Here is a 5,884-nt window from a genome sequence, read left to right on the forward strand (position 1 = left end):
TTGTTTATGTGGAAATCGGTCAGATTTAAGCTATTCACGGTTGAATGAGGCCAAAGTATGATGTTCTTCAAGAACACCATGATGACATCACCCAAGAACACTTAGGGGCTGTTTGGCAACCCTCTTAATGAATCATTAAGAGGTTCCCCTCTTATTCGGACAGAGGTATATTTGTTTGGTTGGCAAAAACACTAGCCTCTTAATGGCATCATTCAGTCTGTATCATACAGATTTCAGATGTTGTTGAATGAAAAAAAAGACTATTGTTACCCTCCTCCTCTCATCAGCCAAGAACTACACCTTTCACCTCTCATCAGCCAAGACCTCCGCCACCACCCCTCTCCTCACCACCGAACGCCTCCCGCCGCCCTCATCCTCCCTCTCCTCACCACCGAACAGCCGCCTCCTCCTCCCTCTCCTCACCACCTCCCGCCGCCTTCCTCCTCCCTCTCCTCACCACCTCCCGTCTCCCGCCGCCCTCCTCCCTCTCCTCACCACCGAACAGCCGCCTCCTCCCTCTCCTCACCACCTCCCGCCTCCCGCCGCCCTCTCCTCACCGCCTAACAGCACCCAGGTTCGTTTTCTTGGTTATTTTTTTTATTAAACTGATTTTTCATTTATTTATTTTACTCATTGAAGATCGTCTTGTTGTTGTTGAAGATCAGTGGTGGGTGTTGTGGTGGTGAAGCGGTGGTGGGTGTTGTGGAGGTGCAACGGTGGTGGTGACGGTGTAGTGGTGGTGGTGGTGGTGACGGTGGAGTTGCAGTGGTGTTGATGGTGGAGGGATGGGGATGGAGATGGTTTAGGTAGAGAGAGAGAGAAAGTTCTGGAGGTGAGGGATGAGATGAGGAATTGAGGATGGAGAAAGTTCTGAGGAATTGAGGATGAATATGTAATGGTTTTTTTAATTAAAAGGGGTAAAAATGTCATTTTACACAGTCATTCAGATGTGCAACCAAACAGCACTTTACTGGTTCAGAGCCTCTTACCCATTCAGACATCTTATTCATTCAGCACTTATTGATTCAGATGTTACCAAACAGCCCCTTAGATCTTGATGATTTCACGGTTAGAAATCAAGTTTTGAAAGATAGAAAGGTGTAGAATCGTGTAATGATAAAAAAACGTACAAGAATTAGAGTGAAAACTTACCGGAGTTGAGAGAAATCTGAGAAAAGGTGAAGAATAAGGGCTGATTCGGTCAGAGCTTTCCAAAAGTAGAAAGAGTGACAATGACAGGGCTATTTATAGGCTCCAAAAGAGGAAAGTGTCAACCGATCGGCCAGGACCTCCGATCGAATGGCCTGCTCGATCGAACAGCCTATTCGATCGGCTGGCCTGTTCGATCAGGGTGCTTCCTGTTCGATCAACAACCCTTTTCGAGTATTTCACGACGGTTTTCGATATTTCGATTTCGATGGACGATGATACGAATACGATAGATGTAAGACCCAATTTATATTACTAGATTTAACAACATAGAACCTTGCATTTAACGCCAAAATGACGACTTAACAAAACTTTCAATATTTTAAACCAAAACTAAACACAACATACATGTATAGTTCTTACGAAATCATAATCAAGATATTAACTACAATTGTTTACATAGTTTTTAGAACAAAAGATCATATGTGGAAGCGTTTGCTAGAGTGTTCGGTTCGGATAGTTATGCTTGATCATCATCCTTTTTCTTGAATACCTGAAAACTAACATTTTAAAACAAGCATTAGCGTTATCATTCTTGGAAATTTACGTATTCGAATCAGGTCCGAAAACTTGTTCAAGAAAATGAATTAAAAATTTCATCAAACTGGGCTCCACCGTAACTTACGGTGACACCGTAAGTTACGGTGGCTTCTGGACATTTTGAGGCCTACCGTAAATCAGTAGAGCCCCACCGTAAAATTTTTCTGGCCACCGTAAATTACGGTACCACCGTAATTTATGGTGAACGCTGTACTAAACCTCCTTGTTTCGTTTGCAGTTTTGCTGATTATTTTCCATGCATCAAACAGCTTACTTTCACTTAAGTCGTTAAGCGACGAAGTAAATTTCCATACCCATATTCTACCTGTGCTAATACTCGACTATTCTCATGAGGGTATGTCTACGGAATAGCTTACAGGCTTGATTCCGAGGCTTCATGTTTAGTTACTTATGCTACTTGTCATGCATTAAAATTTCTAAACTTTAACTCCTATATTAAGGGTAAAGTTTCTCAATTTGCTTACTGTGTTCGCTACACAGTTTACGCATCCTATAAAATCATGCATTATGTAATAGTATCTAGCTTCGTGCGTACTACAAGACTTGTTTGACCCGTTTGGGTGCTGAATTGCACTCCATTCAGGACATACAAGGTTTCATGCTTATCACTTGTTTTGACCCGTTCGCTTGTTTAAGACGCAAAGTCACTTTCGTGACATATTGGTCTATCTTGTTTACCTTGCTTTATATTACGACATAAAAACAATAAGAAATTTAATGTAACGAAGTAGTATCTTCGTACCTTTAGAGCACGCCCTTTCCCCGTGGATTCCCTTCGGTTTGTCCGCTTGACGATCCGGACTCTTTGCCTAGAAATTTCAGTTTACAACATGTTTAGAACTCTTTTTATGACCACAATCACATCATTATGGACCATCATCAAATCTGCGTTTTTATCAACATTTTACATTTAAATCCTCACTTAGGCATTTCAACAAACACCTAACGGGTCAGATTTTTCCTACAATCATTACCAAGTTCATATCTTGTAATTTTCATCGAATTTCACTTTAACTAAACAACTTAGCACATATCTTATCATTAGCATTTCAGAAATCACTTCCAAATTTCAGATTGTGCTAGAACAAGAATTTTAAATTCTGCATTTATCAAGTTTCTTAGAGTTCACTACTCACCTACAATGGTGATTATGTAACCCTACAAGTATTATACAAGGTTATGTCAAGAAATCATCTAGGGTTTGATCCTAAACCTCATAACCCTTCTAATTTCAGCCATGCATCAACAATCAAGTTGAATCTCTTGTTTTTCACACTTAATCTAGAATTCAAAAAGTAGCAAAAACACCAAATTTCTACATACCTGTTGATCACTATGATTAGGTGATCGTTAATTCGTGTTTAGAACTTGATTTGAAGCAGATTTGCAGCCTTAATTTATGAATTTTGTGAAGATTCTAGGGTTTGAGGGATGGGGGTCGCCCCTTTCTTGCTCCTGATCGACCAGACACACCAAGAATGGTGTGTTTGGTGAGTTTTGTCACAATTCAGCATTTAACTTTCCTATTTGGCAAGTTTAGCCCCTCAATTTTGTTTTATTCTTAAGTTTGTGTGTCTTAACCCTATTGTGAATTATTTCAAGACTTGAACTTAACTAGGTTAAGTTCCTAGTTTGTAAATTCTTGTTTATTAACTCTTTGAATTTTCCAATTTAAGGATTTATATTTTCGGGGTGTTACAAGTCCACCCCCCTTAAAAAGGGTTTCGTCCCCGAAACCGAATTACGTACCAAATAATGTAGGGTGGAGTCGTCGCATCTCTTCTTCGGACTCCCATGTAGTGTCTGACCCTTTTCTGTGCTCCCATTTGACTTTGACTTGGTTTATTATCTTGTTCCTCAAACTTTTCTCCTTACGATCTAAAATCGCAATTGGTTTTACTGCATAGTTGAGACTGTTATCCACCTCGATATCATCGTAGTGGATATGAGCAGTTTCGTCGGCCAAACATTTTCGGAGATGTGACACGTGGAATGTGCTATGAATTCCACTCAACTCTTCGGGTAATTCAAGTCGATAAGCTACTTTACCAACCCGTTCAGTGATTCTAAATGGCCCAATAAATCTTGGGCTTAGTTTTCCCCTTTTTCTGAATCTAATAATACCCTTCCATGGGGAAACTTTTAGCATAACCATATCGCCAACCTGAAATTCAATTGGCCTATTTCTTTTATCTGCATATGCCTTTTGCCGGTCTTGAGCCGCTTTCAAGTGTGCCCGAACTATGTCGATTTTCGCATTTGTAGTTCGGATTATATCAGCAGGTGCTAGCCCCCGCGGACCCACTTCTCCCCAACATACCGGAGTCCGACATTTTCTGCCATATAATAGCTCATACGGGGCCATTTTGATACTCGCGTGATAGCTATTGTTATATGCAAATTCGACCAAGGGTAAATGGACATCCCAACTACCTCCAAAGTCAATAATGCAAGCACGCAGCATATCTCCCAACGTTTGTATTGTTCTTTCGCTCTGCCCATCCGTTTGTGGATGGTAAGCAGTGCTAAGGAACAATTTAGTTCCCATTTGTTCTTGGAATTCACGCCAGAATTTCGAAGTAAACCGAGTATCTCTGTCTGACACAATGGATATCGGTACTCCATGCCTTGCTATGATTTCATTGGTGTATACCTCTGACATTTTCTCAGATGTATAAGTCTCACGAATCGGAATAAAGTGAGCACTTTTAGTTAACCTATCCACGACTACCCATATAGCATCAAAACCACGACTTGTTTTAGGTAGTTTGGTCAATAGGTCCATCGTAATTTGCTCCCATTTCCAAACCGGGATTTCTAACGGTTGAAGGTTACCATTTGGCTTTTGGTGTTCCGCCTTAACTTGTAGGCAAGTCAAACACTTTTCCACGTATCTCACAGTGTCACGCTTCATTCCGGGCCACCAATAGTTTTGCTTCAAGTCATTATACATCTTGGTCGCTCCCGGATGAATGGAATAGCGGGATTTATGAGCTTCATCAAGTAGAAGCTTCTTAACTTCACATGTGTTAGGGACCTAGATTCTATTAAAACGAGTCTTTAGACCGTGACTGCCCATCTCAAGGTCTTTAACTTGGCCGATAATTCTTTCCTTTTTCCAGTTTTCCGCCTTCACAGCTTCATCCTGCGCTTCTCGAATTCGTTCTAGTAAGCTTGAAGTCACAACAAGTTGCATTGATCTTACCCGTATCAGGGTATAATCTGCTTTGCGACTCAGCGCATCGGCCACTACATTGGCCTTCCCAGGGTGGTAATGTATTTCACAATCGAAATCTTTGACTGTTTCCAACCACCGCCTTTGTCTCATGTTTAATTCCTTCTGGTCGAAGAAATATTTCAAGCTTTTATGGTCGGTAAAAATTGTAAATTTTACCCCGTACAAATAATGCCTCCATATCTTTAAGGCAAACACTACTGCCGCCAATTCCAAGTCGTGAACCGGGTATTTCTTTTCATGAACCTTCAATTGCCTCGAGGCGTAGGCGATGACCTTACCTCGTTGCATCAAAACACACGCGAGCCCTAAATAGGAAGCATCCGAGTAAACTTCCATGTCGTCAGTCCCTTCCGGTAATGTCAATACCGGAGCGTGGGTCAACCTTTCTTTGAGCGTTTGGAAAGCTTCCTCTTGCTTAACGCCCCATACAAACTTTTCCTCCTTGCGAGTCAATTTGGTCAATGGCAAGGCAATTTTGGAGAAATCCTGTATGAATTTCCGATAATACCCCGCAAGCCCTAAAAAGCTTCGGATTTCTGAGGGGTTTCTTGGAGGGTTCCATTTTGACACCGCTTCCACCTTGGACGGATCCACTAGTACTCCATCGGTACTAATGATATGTCCAAGAAATTGCACCTCTCTTAGCCAGAAAGCGCACTTAGAAAATTTTGCATATAGCTTTTCTCGTCTGAGTGTGTCTAATACTTCCCGCAAATGACACACATGCTCAGCTTCATTCTTCGAATATACCAAAATGTCATCGATAAATACGATTACCGACTTATCGAGCATGGGTTTGCAAACCCGGTTCATGAGGTCCATGAAAGCCGCGGGTGCATTTGTCAATCCAAAGGGCATTACAAGGAACTCGTAATG

The 5,884-nt window shown here is 41.5% G+C and overlaps 1 long non-coding RNA gene across 2 annotated transcripts; it reads right to left on the minus strand.

The window, feature by feature from the left end:
- Nucleotides 1-1,636: 1,636 nt before the first annotated feature.
- Nucleotides 1,637-3,223, minus strand: LOC110904414. 2 transcript variants are annotated; one of them, XR_002572519.1, is made up of 3 exons: nt 3,094-3,223; nt 2,513-2,579; nt 1,637-1,702 (listed from the first exon to the last, which is right to left on the minus strand). It is a non-coding gene; the product is annotated as an uncharacterized LOC110904414 (long non-coding RNA). The 2 variants fall into 2 exon arrangements; XR_002572518.1 differs by having other exon boundaries at nt 1,640-1,709.
- Between the last annotated feature and the right edge of the window lie 2,661 nt (nt 3,224-5,884).

This window comes from Helianthus annuus, chromosome 2, assembly GCF_002127325.2.
Source record: "Helianthus annuus cultivar XRQ/B chromosome 2, HanXRQr2.0-SUNRISE, whole genome shotgun sequence".
Lineage (NCBI taxonomy): Eukaryota > Viridiplantae > Streptophyta > Magnoliopsida > Asterales > Asteraceae > Helianthus > Helianthus annuus.